The sequence below is a fragment of the Cebus imitator genome, unplaced genomic scaffold (assembly GCF_001604975.1).
Source record: "Cebus imitator isolate Cc_AM_T3 unplaced genomic scaffold, Cebus_imitator-1.0 Scaffold96, whole genome shotgun sequence".
Taxonomy (NCBI): domain Eukaryota; kingdom Metazoa; phylum Chordata; class Mammalia; order Primates; family Cebidae; genus Cebus; species Cebus imitator.
This window is the reverse complement of record NW_016107411.1, coordinates 4,263,341-4,288,260: the sequence shown is the minus strand read 5'-3', so window position 1 is coordinate 4,288,260 and position 24,920 is coordinate 4,263,341. Positions and strand designations below refer to the sequence as shown.

At 38.2% G+C, this 24,920-nt stretch overlaps 1 long non-coding RNA gene across 1 annotated transcript in view; it reads left to right on the top strand.

The window, feature by feature from the left end:
* LOC108309754 overlaps window positions 1-21,432 on the top strand; it is a 24,241-nt gene extending 2,809 nt beyond the window's left edge. The window contains exons 2-4 of the long non-coding RNA XR_001827486.2: window positions 10,359-10,362; window positions 20,292-20,303; window positions 21,225-21,432. This is a non-coding gene — a long non-coding RNA (uncharacterized LOC108309754). The remainder of the gene's footprint in view (window positions 1-10,358; window positions 10,363-20,291; window positions 20,304-21,224) is intronic.
* The last annotated feature ends 3,488 nt before the right edge of the window (window positions 21,433-24,920 follow it).

The following is a 24,920-nucleotide window of genomic DNA, read 5'->3' as shown; positions in this document are numbered from 1 at the left end:
ACTCAATGAAATAAAACGAGAAGGCATGATTAGAGAAAAAAGGGTAAAAAGGAATGAACAAAGTCTCCAAGAAATGTGGGACTATGTGAAAAGACCTAATCTACATTTGATAGGTGTACCTGAATGTGACAAAGAGAATGAATCCAAGCTGGAAAGTACTCTTCAGGATATAATCCAGGAAAACTTCCCCAACCTAGCAAGGCAGGCCAATATTCAAGTCCAGGAAATACAAAGAACACCACAAAGATATCCTTCGTGAAGAGCAACCCCAAGGCACATAATCGTCAGATTCACCAAGGTTGAAATGAAGGAGAAAATGCTAAGGGCAGCCAGAGAGAAAGGTCGGGTTACCCATAAAGGGAAGCCCATCAGACTCACAGCAGATCTCTCAGAAGACCCATCGCCTACCACATTTCCTCTGTGAAGATCCTCATTAAAGAAAGGATCATCATCAAACCTGCACAGAATTCTCCTGTCATCTAAATTCTGGATGCAGATTAGCTGGACCAGCAGAACACAGGATATTCCCCATCTCAGTTCCAACAATAACCCACAGTAGGGCATTCAATACATGCTAGTACAGATATCTACTTCTGACCAATTCTGCAAGTAACAGTTTTCTAGAATCCTGATATCACACAGTACTAAACAAAGTTACTTTAGCCTTGAACTAATCATAGCAAATAACTTCTGCCAAAATTAAAATGAGGCTGCTTCCTTATAATTGGGAATATATATCTTCTCTACGGTTGCTTTTCTCTCGGTTATATTGCTTTTCCTTCACTTTGCGTGCCAGTTCTGCTGTTTTCTCTTTCATTAGCATACTACCAGATCTTTCAAATGAAAGCGTTAAAGTAGATAATTTTCTATATTTTTCCTTAAAAAAATCACTTCAGATTTATATGTAGTTATTAAATGAAAATAATCAAATACTGTTTCCAAAATATAGTATTTTTTGGATAGCAAGATAATTACTTTCTAAATGTTTCTGATTTGGTTCAGCTCTAAGGAATTAGGTGTTTCCTATTTATAATCTATTACATGACTAATGTGTATGGTGTTCACCTTCAAAAGCATCCAAAATGAGGAATTCAGTATGTTAGCTTATTATTCGTATTCCCACTAGCCAGGTAAATTGGCCTTTACGTTTCACAATTTCTCCAAGTCTTTGATTCCTATTACTATGCTTCTTAATGGTTATGTGTTTTCATTGACAATAGTAGGAAAGAAATAGTAGGAGGAAAGAAATAATCAAAATGCTAAAGCTTTAAAGATAAAAATGACAATATAAAAAAGTACACTATATTAAGAATAAGAAACTCATGATATTCAACATTTTCTAAAGGAAAGAACAGCATATTCATGCATTTATGTACATCCAGAGTAGTTTATAAAAGGTTTAAACACTATCTTCATATAATAAACCCAGATTTTAAAAAGAACTTTTGTTTTACTCACATCCTTCATTATGATGGATCATGTAAATGTTGCCATTTAAATATAGCAGATGAATTTCTTACATTTTAGACACCGAATAATATTAGTTCTAATGAGGAGGATGAGGATTTACATTAATTGGGCACTGACAGGAGCTTGTCAGTCACTTTTAACAAATAATCTCATTGCATAACCATCTGCAATGAATATTTCACTCTACATTTCACAGATTTAAAAACTGAATATCAGAGTGACATTCCTACATGGCTGAACTAAAGTTTGTGTTTAGTCTGACCCCAAAGGTGATGATCTTTTCACTATACCATGTGTCCTGCCTCAATTGAGCCTTCATTATCAATAAGCCTGTGAGGACAGATATAATGTGATACCTAGGAGGAGACAAAGAGAAGCTAAGAGGAGATAATCAATGTCTTTCCCAAATATTTAGTCCACAAAAACCCTGGGAGATTTCAACCCAGTTATGAGACCATAAATTAAAACTTAAAAATTACCTAGTTTAGCATGGGATTACAAAGTCACAAAATGACTTATAATACTTCTTCATCTAATCATACATTACGTGATGAACTCTAAAGTATTTTCTAGAACAAGACCCCACTCAAAGCAACTACTATTAAAACCATCTAAAAATAAAATAAAATAAGTCTCTATTGATGGTGATATAGGGCCATCTTCTTTGTGAAGGTAAACCAAATACTGAAGTTTAGAGGCATCATTTCTTTATTGTGCATGCCTGTTCTTTTGCCCAACACTGGTAGAAAGGGAAGATATAGGGAATAAAGGGGCATGATCTCAGAATAAATAGCACATTCATCAGCACAGACACCTGTTACAATATGGCTTTTCCTAATTCAATATCTGTCTCTAGTCTCTGGAGCAGTTGCCAATAACTAGGCCCCATATAATACACTGGAGATCTGGAGTGGACTCAGATAGTCCTGGCCTTCCAACGTCCCACAGTCCAGTAAGAGAGATAGATCAATTACACACATCACTGCAATTGTAGATAAAGCAATACACATGTCACAGAGATATATAAGTGTTCAAAGGTAACAATGACCCCGTGGCCACCACTGTGGATAGGTCAAGTGGTGACTATGTCAACAGGTGGAGGTGGGGCCCAGCAAACGAAGAAAAGGGCTGGTGTCTTCCAGATCTGGCATTTGGCTTCCTGGGATGCAAGTTGCAATAAGCCTGCAATGTAGTTGATTAGTGCCACACTGTGCAGGGCCTAGCACATGGCAGCAAGAATTCTGTATCCAACTGATGACCTTTGAATGAGCGGTTTCTGTAGAAAGGAAAGGTCTAAAATTAAACTACAAAATGTGATTTGCATTTATAAATCCAATGACCAAGCCTCCAACTCTTTCCTTTTCTCTTGTCAGCTGCTGCCAACACCTGAAGTTTCATTCAACACCTTGAATTTCATTTCCTTATGCCTCACCCCCTTGGAAGATTTAATTAGTGATACATTCAAAGTAGAATAAACAGAGCAATAAAGAGAAAAATTAAAGTAGTGTCAGGAAGCATCAGCAGCAGGAGATTGGCCAAGGGAAGAAATCAATGGATCTTGAGGATGGGAAGGAAAAGTCTGTACACCCAGCCATTCCTGTCCACCCCCACCCTTCATACTTCCCTGCAGAAAATGAGAGTCAACCAGTGAGGAAAAAGAAGGCTCTAGGCGTGTTAGAAAGTCACAGTCAGTGAGCACACTAGTTGAACGCATCAATTTGAAGTCAGACAGATGAATATCCACCTACTAGCTGTGTGGACCTCAGCAAGTCACAACCTCTCTGATCCTTGCTTTTTTGCCTATAAAATAGGGATACAAGCAGTACCAGCCTTAAGAGTTGTTGGAAAGAAGAAATGAGATGAAAGAAAAAAAGCCTGGCCCAGTGAGCCCTATGGTAGCCTTCTATTATTAGCTGGAACTTTAGATGAAAACAGAGGTCAGGTACCCAACCCTCTACTGCAATCAGATAATGGAAGACACAAACCCTCCCATCCCCAGTGTGCTCATGCATGCATGTGTGTGTATAAGCAGAAAAATTCCATTCTCAAATTGATTGTTTACTTATAAGAAAAAGATTGTTTTCTTATAAGGAGCCATGAGCACCTTAATGCCATTCTGGGGAAGAGTTCTAAATCAAACAAAGAAGAAGAAAGAAGAAGGAAAAAGAAGGAAGAACAAAGAAGAAGTGGAGGAGGAAGAAGAGGAGGAGGAGGAGGAGGTGGTGGTGGAGGAGAAGGAGGAGGAAGAAAGAAAAAGGAAGTAGAGAAAAAAGGAAAGTAGAAAAAAATAAGAATTTATTCTTGTGGAAATTTGGCATCCAAAGCACAGGACTAGAAAAAGCTTACTTGACAGAAGTAGGATTCTCAGGATGTGAAAAGAATATGCACTCTTTTCTGCTAAAGAGACACTATGCTCAGTACGCCGGTTTAACTGTAAGGACATCTAAATTTACAACCAATATGTGCTTTAACCACGTACACACACACACAAACACACACACACACACACACACACACACACACAGGCCCGCCCTTACCCAGCTCACACCTGTATTACTTCCAAAGTGTTACTTTGTGTTTCAATGTATTACTCTGTATTTCGATGTAACACTTTGTAGTTCAATGTATCACTTTTTGCCATTACTTTCAATGGCAAAAATCTCAATTACTTTTTCACCAACCTAATATTATTTGGAACACCAGATGTCATGGGTCTCCAGAATGCACCAAGTGAGGCTAGAGAGCACTAGCAAGACGAATGTGCAGGAGGAGTGCAGAGAGACCAGCAGTCACAGGAGCAGCGGTACCATGTTGTCAAGGCTGCATAGAAGGATCAGGGCTGGGCAATTCACCTTGGGAAGTGGGGGAAACAACTCTGTTTACTGCAAACTAGGACTATGGGGTCTAGAATCCATTCCTATAGATGGAGGCCTGAGGGGCTTTGTATAAGGCCACATTTAACTCAGAGGTTCCCAAACACCTTTGGCCAAGACTTGAGAAGCTCAGTACCTGGAGTATGAATCTCACTGTGCCTTGCCTTTTTTAAGTACCCAGGGCTAAAGCACTCTAGAAAATGTTAATGACCCAAGAATGACTACCCATGAACATTCAATAATGCTACTTCAGGCTACTCTTCAGAAATAGCTTTACTCAAAGAACTAAAATGCAAATGGTCATTAAAAATTATTCTCCAAAGAGCCTAGTATTTGACTGAACACTACATTTTTCAAGAAATTTCATCTGTGTGTAGAGAGAGCTTTATTCTTGTTTATACAACACATTCAAACATTTTGACAAATTAACCGTCATCTGCCAAGCCAAAGTCCAAGAACTTCCTTAGACAAGAAGTTGGGCACAATTAGCAGCTTAACAAAACACATCTGCAATCCAGAAAGTACCTCAATTCTAATCCCCTTATGCTTTCAACAGAGGAAAAGAAAAAAAGAATGCAACTAAAAACATCCCAAGGGTCCCTAATATTGAGGTCACAATATTAAGGGGATGTTTCTAACAGGTCCTGGAAACACCTGCCATATCAGAGAAATACTGATAGCCCACATCCCCATTCAACACACAGCAACTTTGCTCTTCTTCAGAACCTTAGTCTGTGGTTTGAATTCATGATTTACCTAGTTAATTCCTAATATACCCTTTCCCAGACAAGGTAAATGTATCAATGTAGTCTATCCATAAGAAGAAACTATTGATTATTACATTTTTATTACGGAAAAGCAGACTTGGTGAATTGTACCACTTGGATTTAATTACTTTGGTCAGCAGTCCAATGACTTCAAGGATAAAGCTGGAAGAGACATCTGTAGCGAATAAATGGAAAATCTCCAGCAGCTCTGACTTACTCTAGTAGGGTATGACCTCAATTCAGCTGGAGTCAGATTTTACCTTCAGTGCTGTTTTTATGAGTCTGTTTGAGGAATGAAGAATCAATTATTAAAAGATCTTAAACTTGGAATGAAAAATCACAACTTAACATAGTGATTTTGGCTTTTATATACTGAAGCCTGTTAAAGCTAAAAGAGTCCTCTGAAATTATCTCATCCAGATCTTTCATATTACAGATGAGGAAGGTGGGATCCGAGGAGCATTGATGACTTGCCCAAGGTCACGTCTTTCTTTAGAGATGCTCTTTCCATTACACAACAGGGACTTCAGTTGGAAATTTGCTAAGTAAAATGCCATTCCCAGGGCACCCCTTTACTATTGGCACTAAATGACTACAGGCTCTGACCTATTGGCTTCACCTTTTTCTACTAAAGAGATACTATGCTCATACCCTGGTTTAATTGTTTAGGACTTCTGCATTACAACCAACTTGTAAAGCAGTGGTTTACAATCTTGGTAAAACAGGGGGTTAGAATTTCAATGGCATTGTTCCCATAGAAACAATGTTAGAAGTGGTGGGTTGGTCCCAACACAACTCATAGAAGTATATTTAAATTATGATAAAACTGCAATACCATTTACTATATTACAGAAAATATAGTAAAAAGCAATATTTTTATAATTCTTATGATTAACAATTCAGAGCAAACAGAAAAGCAATCTATTCCAAAGTAAAGTTTCAGATTTCTGTTATCTTGAATGTTGATAGTTAAAGAAAAGCAGTTTTAACAAGTATTCATTTAACAAGAATATCCTGGTTTCCATCAGATTGACAGCCTGCCACCAAGAAGCCACAGAAGCCTGCAGGAGTTGGGGGAATGACAAGAAAAGAGAATGGGAAGCCTACAGATATGCCCTAAACACTAAAGAAATTGAGATGACTTCTAATCCTGTAAAATGAAGAAAGGAATATCTTCCCAGAAAGGAGATAGAAACATGTTGAGTTTATTCTGATGAGAATTGGAGCACTCTCGGGGACTAATTATTTCTCATTTCACTTGAGAAAGCATAGCTTCCCTTTTTGCTTAATACAGATATTTCACTAGCATCGCTCATGCTCCTCAGTCATGACAAAGATTGTACTTAGCTATGAATGAAAGGGGGGCAGGAAGAGCAAAAGAAGAAAAGGTAACTGAGGAAGAACTAAAAAGAAGGCAGGATCACCCAGCTCAGATCCCATGTATTTGTGATCTCTTCAGGAACCCAGGTCTCTCATTCATTTATTGCTTAATCTTCCTGAGCACAGTGTGCAGCATAAGTTAGTATTCAGCAAATGTTTATTTGCTTAAGAGACGCAAGATTCCACAGTGAGGTACTACTCCACACCCACAAGAATGGCTATAAACAAAATAACAAGTGTGAGTAAAAGGGGATATGGAAAACCTGGGGCCTCATACACTGCTGGTGGGAATGTAAAGTGGTGTAGGCTCTTTGGAAATAGTTTGTCACTTCTTCAAAATGTTAAACATAGAGTTACCAGATGACCCTCCAATTTCACTCCTATGTATATATCCCCCAAAAATAAAAATAGAAATGTGTACCTCAATGCTCTTAGTAGCATTATTTAAAATAGCCAAAAAGTGGACACAACCCAAATGTCCATTAACTAATGAATGGATAAATAAAATTTGGTTTTTCCATACAACATAATATAATTAGACTATTTTAAAAAATGAAGTACTGATACATGCTACCACTTAAATGAAACTTGAAAATGTTAAGTCAAAGAAGCAAGTTACAAAAGATCACATATGGCATGATTTCATTTATATGAAATATCCAGAATAGGAAAATCTTTAGAGACAGAAAGTAGATTACTGTTCACCTAGAGCTGGGGTTTGGGGGAAATGGAAAATGATTGTTAATGAGTACAGGGTTTCTTTGGGGGATAAATGAAGTGTTCTAAACTTAATCATGGTGATAGTTATATGTCTCTGTGACTATACTATAAACCATCAAACTCTACAATTTAAATGGTAAACCATAGGGTATGTGAATTATATTTTAATAAACATTTTAATAAACATTTTAAAAAGTCACAAGGTTACTATACCTAAGAAATTCCTTTATCTATTTATTCAACAAATATTTTAAGTCCCTACTCTGTGCCAAGTATGTTAAAGGCCTGTACAAAATGATAAACACAACAAAATTGCTACCTGCTCTCAGGGCATTTATACTTTAGGGATATGGGGTACAGACAATCAGTAAAAACTCAAGGAACTAGATAGACACAGTGAATTTAACACAGACTCTTTGGTATGCACCATCTCCCAAATTCAAGTAAAGTGACTGCCAAAGACTTAAGAGGTCTGAAAAGAAGGGACAAAGAGGACAAAACAGAAAATAGCCCCAGATAAGGCATGGCAACAAAAATTTTAACTATGGAAAACTGATGGACAAATGGCTGACTTAGAAGAGCTAAGAGATATGAAACCCAATTGCTTACAGTGTGAAAAGTAAAAGAAGCAAGTTTCAAAGCCCCAGAAAGTCTTGGGATGGAAACACAGGGCAACTCTGAAGGTTGAGCTTCAGGGGATACTGAAAACAGGAGCTGGTTTGAAAGTTGAGGGAGCAGTAAGACAGCTATCTCTACGTTTCACTCCCCAGGCTTCCACCTCTCCTCCTCTGGCCAGAAAACAGGGGTGTAGTTCCACAGAGGTTGAAGCAGAGAGACTTTGGACTCAGGGACAAAATCTGGAACAGGGCAGAGGCACTATATTGAAAATGGTGTTGAGTAAAAGTATTCACACTGAACAGTGAGGTCCCAGTCTCTTCCTCTGATCAGCACCCAGGACCTTGGCAGTTGGCCTCAAACATCCCAGGCAAAGGCTGGATGATTCCTTTCTGAGGAAAATAATTCCTCCAATAGAAAAGAATGACAGATGCTGTCATTAGTGAATGTCCCAATAAAATTGTAGGTAATCTATCAGTTAGCAAACTCTGCCCAAACAAGAATAACTGCCAATTTGATTTTTAGTGCCTCACCTCTAAAGTAATGATACAGAAATCTTAGACATAAATAGACACTCAAAGATTGTAAGATACTTAAGTAAATTGTCTATCATAAAAGACAGAAATCAAACAAGAAACAGGGAAAAAACTGTAAGAAGTTTAAATAATTCAGGGGACAGAAAAAAAAAAACTAAAAAAAGAAATCCATAATAAATAGCTTCAGAGAAATAAGAGAAGATACTGCATCCGTTAATAAAACAAATCACTACATAAAAACATTCAGAGAATAAGAAAGTGTTCTTCAGAAATTGCATATATGAAAGCTAAAATGTTAAAATATCAAAGATTTGAAGACAACATTAGGAAACTTTCTCCCTGAAAGAAAAACAAAAGATGAGAGACGGAAAACAGCTGATAAAAGATTGAGAAATTAGTGAATCAATCTAGGACTAACAGCAGTTGTAGACAGAGCAAGCAGAGAAAATGGCAGAAGGAAAAGTATCTGATAAATAAGTTACATAAAAGATATTCTAAGAACTGAACAACATAAATTACCACATTGAAAAGGTCCGGCAAATGTGTTATGCAATTAGTAGAAAAGAATTCCATTAAGGAACATATGATGAAATTTCAGAACATAAGGGAAGAAGAGGAGTAACTTATAAAGGGTCAGGAATCCAGATGGCAGAATTTCAACAGCCATACTGGAACTCAGTAGCTTCAAAGTTCTGAGGGGCAGTACATCCAATCTAGAATTTTATAACTAACTAAAATATTAAGAATGAAGGTAGATTACAGACATGTAACATCACAAGATAAATAATAAATCGTGCCTTTCATACACTGTTCTTAAGAAGATATTAAAATGTGCTTCACCGAAATGAAGACATAAACAATAAAGATGGCGATGGAATTTAGAAAACAAAAATTCCAACGTAGGAAAGAAGGAAAGGAAATGTCCAGAATGATAGGAAAGGCAGTCCCAGAACCACAGCTGACCCACAACACAAACTGGGCAGGAAAAGAGAAGACTCCAGCATGGAGAGTTCCAAGCTGGGGAAAGACAAAATGAGTTAAGAGAGTGCCTGATGTATTTGCCTATTCTGGGAGGACATTTGTACATTTTGCTTTGTTTTGTTTTCTTTTCCCAGACATTTAGAGGCTAAAGTTGGGGATAAATCAAATTTTAAAAAACCGAAGTGCATGGTTTTATAAGAAAGGAAATCTGGTCTTCACATTTTGAAGATCAGTTATAAAATAATATTTACAAAATCATCATGTAAACACTGATTACTGATTTACACAAAAATTTTCATTCAACTACACTGGAAGGATAGTGACAGATAAGATGTGGGATGGGGGAAATAGTAGAAAGCTAAGCCTTTGTCTTCCATAATAGGATGCCAATAAATATGTCTAAAACTGAAAAAATTCAGAAGCAAAAAAAAAATCATATTAATTAGAATTTTGGAAGAAAATACAAGAAATCTAAGTATATGCCTCCAGCGAAAAGGTATAAGGAAGAATGGAGGAGAGGATTACCATTTTTTGACCTAGATCTTGTACAGCTATTCAGCTTTTTAAACTATGCATGCATACTTACTAAAAAGTAAATGAAAAAAACAAAAGACAAAAGTTCCAAATTGGAATGTAGAAAAGGAAATAAACAAGGTGGTCTGAAGGTAAGTAGGAATGAATAATCCTCTGTTAAATAAGATGGTCAAGGAAGAACCACAAAGGGGTAATGTTTGAGCTGAGACAGGAAAGATGAAAGGATTCAACCATGACGCAGCCTGGGGGAAGAGTTCCAGGAGGCTGCAATGCAAGCTCAGAGGTGCCGAGACTGGAATGCACTCAGAGTGTTTGAGAGCTGAAAGGAGCTCAGCACAGCTGGGGCTTAGAGAGGAGGGGCAAGTGGTAAGGAATGAAGAGGAAGAGGTAGGCAGAAGCCACAGCATAGAGGAGCTCAGTAGCCAAGGGGAGCAGTTTCTATTTTGTTAAAAATGAGTTGGCAAGTCACTAAAAGTTTTCAGGCAAGTGGAGTGAATTGAATTAAAATTGAGACAATTGCTCTGGCTGCTCTGCATAGAATGGAAAATGGTGCAAGAGAGTTGAAGTTGGTAGAACAATTAGATGCTGTTACCCTAATTCTAACAGGTGAAGATGCCACTTGGACAGTAAAGACCAAAAAAATGGGGTTAGATTTGAGATATGTTTTGAAATTAGAACCAATGGGACTTGCTGAATGATTGCTTGTAGGGCATGGGGACAGAGAAAAGTCAAAAATGACCATTAGCTATTTTAGTGGAGCACTTACGTGGAATATATGGAGGGGTGGAGGATGAAAGATTTAGGGATGGAGGCAAGACATTAGGAATCAAGTATTCCATTTTGGATGGGTTAAGTCTAATATGCCTGTAAGATATCCAAGTGTCCAGGATGGGTACCAAGCAGATACTCTTTATGTAAGTTTGGAATAGAGATACAGATCTGGGAGTCATCAGCACATATATGGTGTTTAAAGCCATGAAACTGGAAGAAGACAACCAAGATCCAAGCCCTGAAGCATTAAGAGGTGAACCACAGGTCTTTTACTGGACACTGGATAACAGAGGCTTGCTCACAGTAAGCAATTATTTACTGAATGGAATCAGTAACACATATTAGACCCAATGCTTAAAATAGATTCATAGCTGTCCAAAGCTACTCAAGGAATTTTAGAACAGAAGGCCCTGGGATGAGATATAAAGGGGTAGTCAGCAAGGAAATGGCCATTTACTTAAGAATGTAGAAGATATTTAAACATTAGATTTTCACAGAGAATTCCTGTGAAAGAGAATGAAAAGAGAACATTATTCTTTAATTGATATTTTATTATACAGAAAGGAAAACTGCAATGCTATGTGGTCTTTGGAAATTATTTAATCTTTTTAATCTTGGATTTCCTCATCTGTAAAGTGGGAATAATAACAATATTTACCTCAGTTCATAAGGAATACAAGTACATGTAATGGGCGTAACCCAATAGCTGGCCCACAGTGAGCACTCAGTAAATATTGCCTACCACAATAATTATTATCATCATTATCATTTCTCATGGACAACACAAAATGCTTTATGGGCATCTGAAAATATTTATTCTCAATTTATTGGAGAAGTATATCAGTTGTATGAAAACTGATTATTGGATCATTCCAGTCCTGTATAGCCCACTTCTTTCTAATTTATTTAATCTGTTAACTTCTGAACAAGATGTATTGAAGTGTTCTAATATGAATCTTCTCATATTTCTAATAGCAAATAGCTTTTGTTATTAGAAATATTTGCTGATATTGTCTTAAAGTCTTCTCTTGGACTTTAATTTTGCTTGTGAAATATGTCATTCTACAAAAGTTTTAAATCATTCCTTCAGGCATCTACTCTCCATGCCATGCTACAAAAGGCCTTCTTCATTCAATATAAGAAAAGTGTTCTCCTTCCTACTAGCATCTTTCACTATTTGTGTATCCATGACACAGTAGGTGAGTTAAAGATTTGAACAGACAACAAGGACAATAAGTTGGAGCATTTATAGAATTCACCTCATTTGGGGTGGGTGCAGTGGTTCAAATCTGTAATCCCAACACTGGGAGGCCAAGGCAGGAGGATCACTTGAGACCAAGAGTTCAAAACTAGCCTGCACAACAGAACAAGACCATCTCTACAAAAAAAAAATAATAATAATAACTCAGCGTGTTGGAGAGCACCTGTAGTCCTAGATACCTGGGAGGCTGAGGCAGGAGGATTGCTTGAGCTCAGCAGTTTGAGGCTGCAGTGAACCATGATTGTACCACTGTGCTTCAGCCTAAGCAACAGAGTAAGACCTTACCTCAAACAAACAAACAAAGAATTCATTTCATCTGTTCTCTTTCTGGGATCCCAGAGCTTTGCTGTCTGAGGTCCAGAGTCTTGAAAACTGTCCCACATGTTTCTAACACATTTAATATAAAAGAGAATACGCCAAATATATTTTATAGAGTAATTTCATTTTTATACAAAATGCCCATGCATAAATACATTCATACTAATAAATGTGCACATATATTTCCAAGTGCATCGAAAATAAACTGGAATGATATACACTAAATTATTAACACTCCTCTTGAGTGAAGGAATAAAAGTGAAGCAGGGGTCACTTTTTATTTTACTTCAGATATCCCTTCAATGTGTTAATTTTCTATAGTGTTCATATATTACCTTTATAGGTTATTGCAAAAATAATAAAAGTGTTGATAAGAATGTCTTGAATCATTTTCCCTGACTACCCTTCTTCAACATAAGCTGTGTTGAAGCAGAGGTGTTTGTCTGTGACTGACTGGCTTACATGTCAGTTCAAATGACACTGTTTCCTTCACATTGTGATATCTAATTAAGGCTTTCTAGACTTTATCTGTCTCCCATGTTTTGAAAAGCTCATCATTTAATTCAAATAATATAAGGATGAGGACAATTTAAATCAACAAATATATGCTTTTAAATTCAGTTTGAGGAAAATAACTCTATCAACCATAATTTGAAATGTAGCTATGGATATTACCATCTCCATTGAAACTTTCTTGCTGGTAGAAGAGATGTTTTATCTCCAGAGAAAATTGAGAGGCTGTCAAGCAATTCCACTACATGGTACAACCCATCTCTACCATCTCTAAAAGTCTGATTTCTTGTTTTGAATACTGTATTTAAATTTGATGGCAGGTTTTGCATTGTAAATTGAGGGAAAAAATTCTTGTGCAACCAAACGTCAATCGCATTTCCAGAGCTAGAGCCCAAAATGTAAATTCCACTACGTATTTTAAATGCCCTTTGAATAAAAAAGTTTAGCAAAAGCAGTTGGTCTAGATGTAAAGAAATGCTTCTTAATGTGTCTCCAGGTGGGATGTTAATCCCTCAAGTATTTTTAACCTAGGGCAGGTCACCACATAAAATAATATATCAAGCTTTTTCTTTCTATAGTCAGAGAGGTGGCATGGATGCTCTTTGGAGGGCCCATTGAACTTTAGACGTTATTAAATCTATCATATATTTTGTATTCACACACACACACACACACACTTATACACATACACATATTTACTCCTGTGTTACTCAGGGTTCTCCAGAGAAACAAACCAGTGGGACATATAGAGATATATATGAGAAGATTTACTATAGGAATTGGCTCACATGGTGCTGGAGGACAAGAAGTCCCAAGATATGCCACCTGCAAGCTGAAGGATCATGAATCCAGTGATGTAATTCAGTCCAATGTCTGCAGGCTGAGAATAAGGGGAATTATGTGCAAGTCCTGATCTGAGTCCAAAGGCTCAAGAACAAAGAACACTGCTGTCCAAGGGCAGGAGAAGATGGATGTCCCAGCTCAAGCAGAACAAGAAATTGCTCTTTCTCTGCCTTTTTGCTCTATGTGGGCCCTAGAGAGACTGGATGATACCCACCCACATTGGGGAGGCCACATGAGTTACTCAGTCCACCAACACAAATGCTACTCTCTTCCAGAAACATCTTTACAAACATACCCAGAATTAATGTTTTACTAGCTGTGAGGACATCCCTTAGTCCTATCAAGTTGACACATAAGATTAATTATTATAATTCCTGACTTTTAACCTTCACATTACAGTAAGAAGTCCTAGCCAGAGCAATCAATCAAGAGAAAGAAATAAAAGGCACCCAAATAGAAAAAGAGGAAGTAAAACTATCTCTCTTCATAGAAAATATGTTACTATTCCTAGAAAACTCCATAGTCTCTGCCCAAAGGCTCCTATATCTGATAAAGAATTTCAAAGTTTCAAGATACAAAATCAACATAAAAAAAAAAAAGTAGCATTTCTCTACACCAACAACGTCCAAGCTGAGAGCCAAATGAAGAATGTAATCTCATTCACAATAGCTACAGAAAGAATAAAATACCTAGGAATATGGCTAACTAGGAAGGTGAAAGATTTCTACAATCAGAATTAGAAAACACTGTGGAAAGAAATCAGAGACAACACATATAAATGGAAAGTCATTCCATGCGCATGGATAGGAAGACTCAATATTGTTAAAATGTTCATATTGCCCAAAACAATTTAGAGATTCAGTGCTATTTCTATCAAACTACCAATGACATTTTCCACAGAATTAGAAAAAAATTCTAAAATTCATTTGGAACCAAAAAAGAGGCTGAATAGCCAAAGCAATCCTAAGCATAAAGAACAAAGCTGGAGGCATGACACTACCTGACTCCAAACTACACTATAAGGCTACTGTAACTAAAACAGCATGGTACTAATATAAAAACATACATAGACCAATAGAAGGGGTTAGAGAACCCAGAAGTAAAGCCACACACCTAAAACCATCTGATCTTTGACAAATCCAACATAAACAAGCAACAGGGAAAGGACTCCCTATTCAATAAAGGTTGCTAGAATAACTAGCTAGCCATATCCAGAAGGTCAAAACTGGACTCCTATCTTTCATCATTTACAAAAATCACCACAAGATGGATTAAAGACTTAAATGTAAAACCTAAAACTATGAAGACTCTAGAAGAAAATCTAGGAAATACCATTCTAGTCATCAGCCCAGGCAGAGATTCTATGACGAAGACTCCAAAAGCAATTGCAATAACAACCAAAAATTGACAAGTGGGACCTAATTAAAATAAAGAGTTTCTATATAGCAAAAGAAACTATAGACATAGTAAACAGACAACCTACAGAATGGGGAAAATACTTACCAACTATGCATCCAACAAAGTTTTCATAACCAGAATCTACAAGAAACTCAAACAAATCAAGCAAAAAAACAAACAACCCCATTAAAAAAAAATGGGAAAAGGGCATGAACAGACAATTCTCAAAAGAAGACACATTCATGATGAACAAACATATAAAAAACTGTTCACTATCACTAATCATTAAGAAAATGCAAATCTAAATCACAATGAGATACTAACTCACACTAGCCACAATGGCCATTATTAAAAAGTCATTAAATTGCAGATGCTGGCTACCTTGCAGAGAAAAGGGAATACTTATACACTGCTGGTGGGAATGTAAATTAGTTCAGCCACTGTGGAAAGCAGTCTGGAGATTTCTCAAAGAACTCAAAATAGAATTACCATTTTACCCAGCAATTCCATTACTGGAGATATACCCAAAGGACTATAAATCACTCTACCATAAAGACATTTGCACATATGCATTCATCATAGCACTATTCACAGTAGCAAAGACATGGAGTCAACCTAGATGCCCATCAATGGTGGACTGGATAAAGAAAGTCGCAAGGTCAGGAGATCAAGAACACTGAAATGCTGCCTCTACTAAAAATACAAAAATTAGCTGGGCGTGGTGGCACGTGCCTGTAATCCCAGCTACTCAGGAGGCTGAGGCAGGAGAATCACTTGAACCAGAGAGTCAGAGGTTGTAGTGAGCCAAGATCATACCACTGCACTCCAGCCTGGCAACAGAGTGAGAATCTGTCTAAAAAAAAAGAAAGTGCATATACACCATGGAATACTATGCAGCTGCAAGAAAAAAATGAGATCATAACCTTTGCAGCAACTTGGATGGAGATAGAGGCCATAATCCTTAGCAAACCAACGTAGGGACAGAAAACCAAATGCCACATGTTTTTACTCGTAAGTGGGAGCTAAATATTGAGTACACATAGACACAAAGAAGGGAACAATAGACACTGGGGCCTATTTGGGGGTGGACGGTGGGAGGATGGTGAGGACTGAAAAGCTCCCTATCAGGTATTATGCTGATCACCTGAGTGACAAAAGAATCTGTACATTGAACCCCCACAACATACAATTTACCCATGCAACAAACCTGCACATGTACCCTTTGAACCTAAAAGTCACAAACAACAACAAAACCACTATAGATTTTGAGTAGATGCTAAATTTTCAAAAGTACCAGAGCTTTAGCCATCAGGATTGTAGGAGAAAATATAATTTAATACTGAGACTTGATTGACTAACTTTTGTGAAAGCACTTAGAACAGTGCCCAGAACCTGGTAGAAGCCAGGGATGACCATCAAAATATTTCACCATCAATATGGCATAGTCATCTACCAATCACAACACACACCAGCTATGAAACTTTAGTGGGATTATACCAGAGCATACTGCATAAATTGTCATTAATAAAAGTTCAATAAATGTTTGGCATTTTTTATTTGCCTTTATTCACCGAGTTTGTCAAAGTAAAATCAATATTTATAAGACAGTATCATAATAAATATGCTTTTTAATTGAGTTACAGGTTGGTGCAAAAGTAATTGCAGTTTTGGCCATTAAAAGTAACACAATAAATATTTAATTGTATTTATATCTTATTCACTAATCTCGTTGATACTGGAAGACTGCAGAAAGCTATCTCCCAAAAACTTTAAAATAAGAGAAATAAGATCCCCCTCTGAGAATTAAACTATAAAATCAACTTTTGCTGGGAGAAATTATCTGTAATAGTAGCTGGAGAACTTCCTCAAATTAAGTAATTGGAAGATAACTCAAAACAAAGTTTATTATTACGTTAAAGCTGTCGAATATCTAAAGTTCAGGAAAAGAGAGAAATAGAGAAAAATCTCCAATTCAGAACTGCCCCAAAAAAAAAAAAAAAAAAAAAAGGCAGATGCTGACCGGACCGGGGAGCCCAGGCCAGCACACTGGCACACAGGAGTACATCGGCCCACATCACAGCTGCCTTCAGAGGTGGGGAGCCCCTGGAGCAATATCGCTAAGGGATGTTACCCTGAGATTAACTACATTTCTTTCATTTCAACCTACTTATTGATTTGGTACCCAAAAAGAGGGCAGGGGTTGGAGGGTTATTATCTGCTCAGGTGGATCTAATCATACAGCTCACTCTGGCTCCTGTGAAGTTCCTTCTTGTTGTAAATTAGTAAATTGACATTCTGGTGCCCCAATCAGCCCCAAGTACATCCTAATTAATAAAAGTCAGACACTCAGGGCCTGATGACCTTCCCGTACTGATTAGAGAGGAAGGTGGTAGAGCTTAGTGCTGAAGACTATAAGGTTTTAAGCCACATAGAGCTAGCTTCAAATGCCAGTTCTGCCTTTCTCTACACCTATGATTTTAACTTCCTTTAGTCTTGTTTTACACATTGATAAAATGTATATACTAGTTCTTCCCAAACAGGGTGATTAATGGATTAAAAGTGCTAAAGTTTGTGAAGTGCTGTCATCATTAAGGGAGTCTCTGGGCTTTCAGAGCAGGAAGACACATCCCTGTAACCAGACCCCAACACACTCCCCTGTGCATCCTCACCCACGTAATACGTTTATCTGTCATCTGCAAATGCCTAAAATTGCACTGAATTAGGTTTACATGGTGTCTCTTTTGTTGGGCTCTGAGTTCAAATTCATATCTTTATCCTCAGTGTCTCTCTCACAATAGGTTTGTTTAGTTCTCCTAAATTGTTTTAAATCCTAGAAAACACCACAGTGCATGCACAATGAAGCTACAGCACATCTGTAGAGGTTTTTCTACACATTTAATAACACTTACTCTGCAGCACAGTGATAATTTAGAAATGGAGGGGTGTACACAATGACTGTTAGCCATATTATTAGCATTCGCTTAATTTGATTCTCACAGAAACCTGTGCTGTCTCTTCATTATTGACCCTTTATTTCTAGATTTTTTTAAATGATGTCATAAAAGCTAAGTCAATTACAAATAAATGCAGTCAGATATGACACAAAAGTTCTCAGACACTTCCCATGTGCTTTTGACATCACACCACTACCCACAACATGCATACACACACACACACAAAACAACTGGCTACTAAGAATCTAAAGTTGCCAAAACAAACATGTCAGGAGAGATCAGTTGGCAAGAAAGAAAGAGAAGCAGATTTTTAACAAAGCAAGAAAACACATTGAGTCTATATCTTATAAATATTAAGAGCCTATGTTAGGTCAAGGCAGTTGCTAAGGAAACGCTTCCTCCTGATTATTCTGTCTATGGGAAGGGAGCTGAATAGTGTAACTCTTGGACTCTCTGTGCCCCTGTACTCACTTTACCCCTGGAGAGCTGAAGGGATGGATCTGATTGGTAAATGGGGGGAGATTTAACAAGGCATGCTCTGCTCTGCTTCCTCATGGGAACCAAGTTTTTTGAAGGATGCAGTATTCTCTACCACTTTCCCTCAACTACTGTCTTCTAGGTCCATGACTGCCATGACAGCAAGGGCCAGTCTATCCAATTTGTACGTTCAGTCTTTAACTGTCTTTGGTTCTCACAACAAGCCATATTTTCTAACCTTGCCCTTACTAGTAATTAAAGTGATCATCTGGCCTCCATCCGCCATTCCTTGGTTTGTCTTAACTTATCGGAAACTCAAGCAGGAAAAAGGAATATTATTTATTGAACTCAAACACTCCTAAGTATAAATTCTTATATTAGCACTGTCACCTTGGACAAATTGGTTATCTACCTGGTAACATGGGAAAAATTAATCTCTCTGGGCCTCAGTGTCAATATCTATAAAGTATACAAAATACCCCTCAGGTTAAGCATGAGAATGAAACAAGATTTTAAATAGATAGATTTATATATTGCTATGGTGTAGCTTTCTGTCTCCACCCAAATATCACCTAGATTTGTAGTTCACACAATCCCTATGTGTCATGGGAGGGACCCGGTGGGAGGTAATTTAATCACACAGGTGGTTACCTCATGCTGCTCTCATGAGAGTGAGCAAGTTATCACCAGATCTAATGGTTTTATAAGGTGCTTCCCCATTTTCCTCAGCAATTCCCCTTCCTGCCAACCTGAGAAGGACGTGTTTGCTTTACCTTCCACCGTGATTGTAAGTTTCCTGAGCCCACCTCAACCATACTGCGCTGTGAGTCAATTAAACCTCTTTCCTTTATAAATTACCCAGTCTTGGGCAGTTCTGTGTAGCAGTGTGCAAACAGACTAATACAATATTATATACTGTACATTATATATTTTATATACTATATTTCGTGTGTGTGTGTGTGTGTGTGTGTGTGTGTGTGTGTCAAGATAGACAGACAGATATATCAAAGGTTCTGAAACTCTCAACCTGAATCAAGCATCAGAATCACCTGGAAGGCTTGCTAAAAAGATTTCTGGGCCCCACTCCTCCCTGCCAACCTCCAGTTTCTGCTTTGGCAGGTAGGGCCTACAATTTGCTAATACTGCTGAATTAGGAACCACACTTTGAAAACCACTGAGATTATGTGCACACACAGAGAGAGAGAGACAGAGAGAGAGAGAGAGAGAGAGAGAGAGAGATCTTAGTATAGCATCTGTCTCATGGGATATACTCAATAAAATATTTAATAAAATAGTCCATAAAACAACTACTGCTGGTTTTCTTTTGTTGTTACAAGAAAATAACAGCAGTGGTTCTCAGCCAGTGGAGATTTTGCACACACATACATGCACACACACGTACACACACACGTATACCCACAAGGACATTTGACATATATTTTTATTGTCCCAACTGGAGGGTGGGCAAAGTGCTACTAGCATCTATTGGTCTTATGAGCAGAGGCCAGGGATGCTGCTGAACATACTGCAGTGCACAAGACAGCCCCCAACAACAAAAAATGGTCTGGCCCAAAATGTCAATAGTGCTGAGATTAAGAAATCCTGCTCAAATGCTTCTCCTAAAACCCCCCATCTATAATTCAAGCATCTATGGCTACCTATTTTCACATACAGCCTCTCGTACCATTTGATAGAGATTTGACCCATTAGAGACTCATTAGGCTAAGCAGAAACACCCTGTGTAATAATCTAAAAGGAAACTTAAATTTGTTTTATCAGATTATTTTCTTATATAAGAAATGTCAGTTCAAGAGGGGTTTTGATAAAGGAGAACAGTTAGTCTGGGAACCACTGGTATGTGGGTTGAGAAATTTTTTAAGAGAATTGAGAGAGTTTTTAAGAGAAATTTGTGAATAAAGACTTACAAATATCCAGGACCATCATAAAGTCATCGTTTAAATGCAGAAATAAAAACAAATTATGTACAAGTTTCTTGCTAATTAAATTTTCATGCTTGGAATATTTAGAAATGTTAAGATGCTAAGGAAAAATATATTTTTCTCCCTGAAGATTCCTTGAGTTTTTCTACCAGCAAATAAACAAGACACAATTTCAGTGGTCAGCAGTTTTAGGAATATAGAGTTGTTTGTACTTTTTTCCATCTATTTGAGAAAATTAGATGAGCCTTCTAAAATCATTCTTTTGAGTGATTTTTTCTCATTCACAACTTGTTAAGACCTAGGACAGTTTTACTACTTACTCTGTTACAACCTCTCTGAGCCTTTTTTTAATTAATGTAGAACACAAGTTTCAGAAATTGTAAATTGACAGTAATGGGCAAATCTCACCTTCATAACTACTATTTTTTCACCTACCAACTTTTCTCAAACTTTGAACCTTAGGGCATCTGAGTTTGATTCCCGGCCTAGATTCAGTATCCACTGAAAATCCAGGAAAGTCCTTGAATCAGGCCACATTAGGTATTAACATGCAGCCTCTTTAGCCACCTGGGAGAGACAATAACCTGACCAGTCAGATTGGACTAAGGCTAGCCCCTAGGTTCTGATTCCCAAGCCTTCAGGGAGCAGTCCCCTGATTGCTGTACCTGGGACATAAAGAACTCAACCAGAGAGAAGAGAAAGTTCAGTGAACAGTCTTGGTCTGTGGCTATTGTTTGCCAGTAACTGAAGAACTGTAACAGTAGAAAAGCACATTCAGGGCATCAGCCAGAGCCTTCCAGGGGAGCCATGCAGCAGAGCTAGGTGCTGAGTGTAGAACCTGGTGCCGGGTGCAGAGTCAGGTGCTGAGTGCAGAGGAACCGTTGACATTTAGGGATGTGGCCACAGAATTCTCTCTGGAGGAGTGGCAATGCCTGGACACTGCACAGCAGAATTTATATAGGAATGTGATGTTAGAGAACTACAGAAACCTGGCCTTCCTGGGCAGACAAGCAACCTCATCAAGCAGCTCCCTGACACCACAGCCAGGTAAATCCACAAAGATGGGGAAAAACCAGCACAAAAAAGATGAAACCATCAAAGACCAGAACACCTCTTCTCCTTCAAGGCATCACAACTCCTCAACAACACAGGATCACAACTTGACCGAGGAGTGCGATGAATTGACAGAAACAGGCTTCAGAAGGTGACAAATAACAAACACTTCTGAGCTAAAGGAACACATTCTAACTCAATGCAAAGCAATCAAAAACCTTGAAAAAAGGTTAGACGAAATGCTAATTGGAATAACCAGCTTAGAGAACGACTTGATGGAGCTGAAAAGCACAGCATAAGAACTACGTGAAGCAAACACAAGTTTTAGTAGCCAGATCGATCAAGGAGAAGAAAGGATATCAGAGATTGAAGATCAACTCAATGAAATAAAAAGAGAAGGCAAGACAAGAGAAAAAAGAGTGAAAAGAAATGAACAAAGCCTCCAAGAAATATGGGATTATGTGAAAAGACCTAATCTACGCTTGATCAGTGTACCTGAACATGATGGGGAGAATGAATCCAAGCCGGAAAACATGTTCCAGGATATTATCCAGGAGAACTTCCCAAGCCTAGCAAGGCAGTCCAAATTTCAAATTCAAGAAATACAGAGAACTCCCCAAAGATATTCCTCAAGAAGAGCAACCCCAAGGCACATAATTCTCAGATTCACCAGGGTTAAAATGAAGGAAAAAGTGCTAAGGGCAGCCAGAGAGAAAGGCCAGGTCACCCACAGAGGGAAGCCAATCAGACTCACAGCAGATCACTCTGTGATCAATATTCAACATCCTTAAAAAAAGAACTTTTAACCCACAATCTCATATCCAGCCAAACTAAGCTTTGTAAGTGAAGGAGAAATAAAATCCTTTACGGACAAGCAATTATTGAGAGATTCTGTCACCACCAGACCTGCCCTACAAGAGCTCCTGAAAGAAACACTAAGCATGGAAAGGAAGAAGTACCAGTCACTGCAAAAGGAAACCAGCTGGCAAAGACCAAAAATGTAATGAAGAAAATGAAGTAACTGGGAAAGAAAACCAGTCAGTAACAAAATGGCAGAATCAAATCCACACATAACAATATTAACATTGAATGTAAATGGCCTAAATGCCCCAATCAAAAGACACAGACTGGCAAACTGGATAAAAAATCAGAACCCATCGGTGTGCTCTATGCAGGAAACCCATCTCACATACAAAGACAGACACAGACTCAAAATAAAGGGATAGAAGAAGATTTACCAAGCAAATGGAGAATAAAAAAAAGCAGGGGTTGTAATCCTAGTCTCTGATAAAATGGACTTCAACAAAGATCAAAAGAGACAAAGACAGACACTACATAATGGTAAAAGGATCAATCCAACAGGAAGAGCTAAGTATCCTAAATACATACACCCCCAACACAGGAGCACCCAGATACATAAAGCAAGTTCTTAATGACCTAAAACGAGATTTAGACTCCCACATAATAATAGTGGAAGACTTCAACACTCCACTGTCAATATTAGATCAATGAGACAGAAAATTAACTAGGATATCCAGGACTTGAACGCAGAGCTGGACCAAGTGGACCTAATACACATATACAGAACGTTCCACCCCAGATCCACAGAATATACATTTTTCTCAGCACCACTTTGCACATTCTCTAAAATTGACCACATCATTGGAAGCAAATCACTTCTCAGCAAATGCAAAAGGACAGAAATCATAGCAAACAGTCTATCAGACCGCAGCACAGTCAGACTAGGACTCAGGATCAAGAAACACAGAAACCCGCACAACCACTTGAAAACTGAACAACCTGTTTCTGAGTGTCAACTGGAAACTCTGTCTCAAAAAAAAAGAAATACTAGACTTCCATAGAATCAACCCAAATGCCCATCAATGATAGACTGGACAAAGAAAATGTGGTACATGTACACCATGGAATACTACGCAGCCATAAAAAATGAGTTTGTGTCCTTTGTAGGGACTTAGATGAATCTGGAAACCATCATTCTCAGCAAACTAACACAAGAACAGAAAGCCAAACACCGTATGTTCTCACTCATAGGCGGGTGTTGAACAATGAGAACACGTGGACACAGGGAGAGGAGCATCACACACTGCTGGCAGTTGAGGGGGTTAGGGAGAGACAGCAGGGGGTGGGGAGGGAGGGGAGGGTGGGGAGGGATAACATGGGGAGAAGTGCCAGATATAGTATGCACCTAAAGTAAATAAATTAATTTTTAAAAATACAAAAAAAAAAAAAAGCACATTCAGTTTCAAATAGTTTCTCATATGCTCCCAGGGAAAATCTGCAGACTCCCTAATGAGAAATTGGCTGTAATAAATTAGGAGGGGCTCAGAATTTTTTTTAAGCGCTAACAGTACTTAAAAGAGATTCAGTAAAAAGGGAGTCAAATGCCTTGGCCCCAAGTCAGACTCCAGGTAGACAGGGGAAGGGCTAACACAGGTGAGAAAAAGAGAGCTATTTCATATCTAAGAAAGGGCCCCATTTTAGATTTTGTATGTGGTCTCCAAATTAAGCTTAAAGCATAATCAGCTTATTTGTTACATGAAAAGTATTAATTATTAAAAGTAAAACTTTTAAATATTGCCCAATTTTCTTAGTCATATTTGGCCACTTTTTCACTTCTTAATATAGAAAGATGTTTTTAAAATTGGCTGGGGCTTTTCTCAACCTCTGAACAAGCCCATTTGTAGTCAGACAGTAAAGCAGATCAAAGGAACAGCTAATGGGCCAAAGAACTGAGCCAGCCTATCTGCTAGGCTGCCCTCGAAGAGCAGCAACTCCCCTGAGAAAGTGAAGAAACCCTGAGAGACCCTGGGGCAAGAGGAGGAAGCACTGCTCTGAACTACCTCACACCCTCCTCGCCGCTGCCCTAGGCTGCAGCGCCTGCCCCACACCTGGCCCGGGTGTCCAGTGAGGTAAAAATCAGGGCCAAATGGAACCCCTAGGCTTACAAGAGGAGTGAAGGAAAATGGGTGAAGACCGCCTGCTCCTGGCATTGTTTTGCCATCCGTCCACCACCCAGCCCCAGGGCTGTGAATAACCCTGGAGGGAGAGTGTCTTCCTAAGGTAGCTGATTATACGGGGCGGGGAAAGGGGTGGAGTTCTGACCTGATGAGTTGTTTTGTGGGGAAGGGGAAAACATAAAACCAAGAAGAATATGAGATATAAAATATGTAACAGTGAAATGAAGAATGCAATCGAAGAAACAAATGGCAGAATAGAAACAGCCAGAAGACCAATTGGAGAGCTGGAATAATGGATTGTGGCAACCTCCTGCGAAGAAAGAAAGAAAAGACAAAGCAATGGAAACTATAGCAGAGCTAAGAAAAATGGAAGGTCCAAGTAAAAGAGCTAATAGCAAGTAATAGAAATGTCGGAGAAAAACATGAAAATAAAGAAGATCTCTCCATTTTTGTGTGGGTCTGCAGTTTCCAAGATAAAATGTTTTTCAAAGGTGATTAGAAGTATTTGAAGACACAATGAAAATAAATTTCTGGAAAT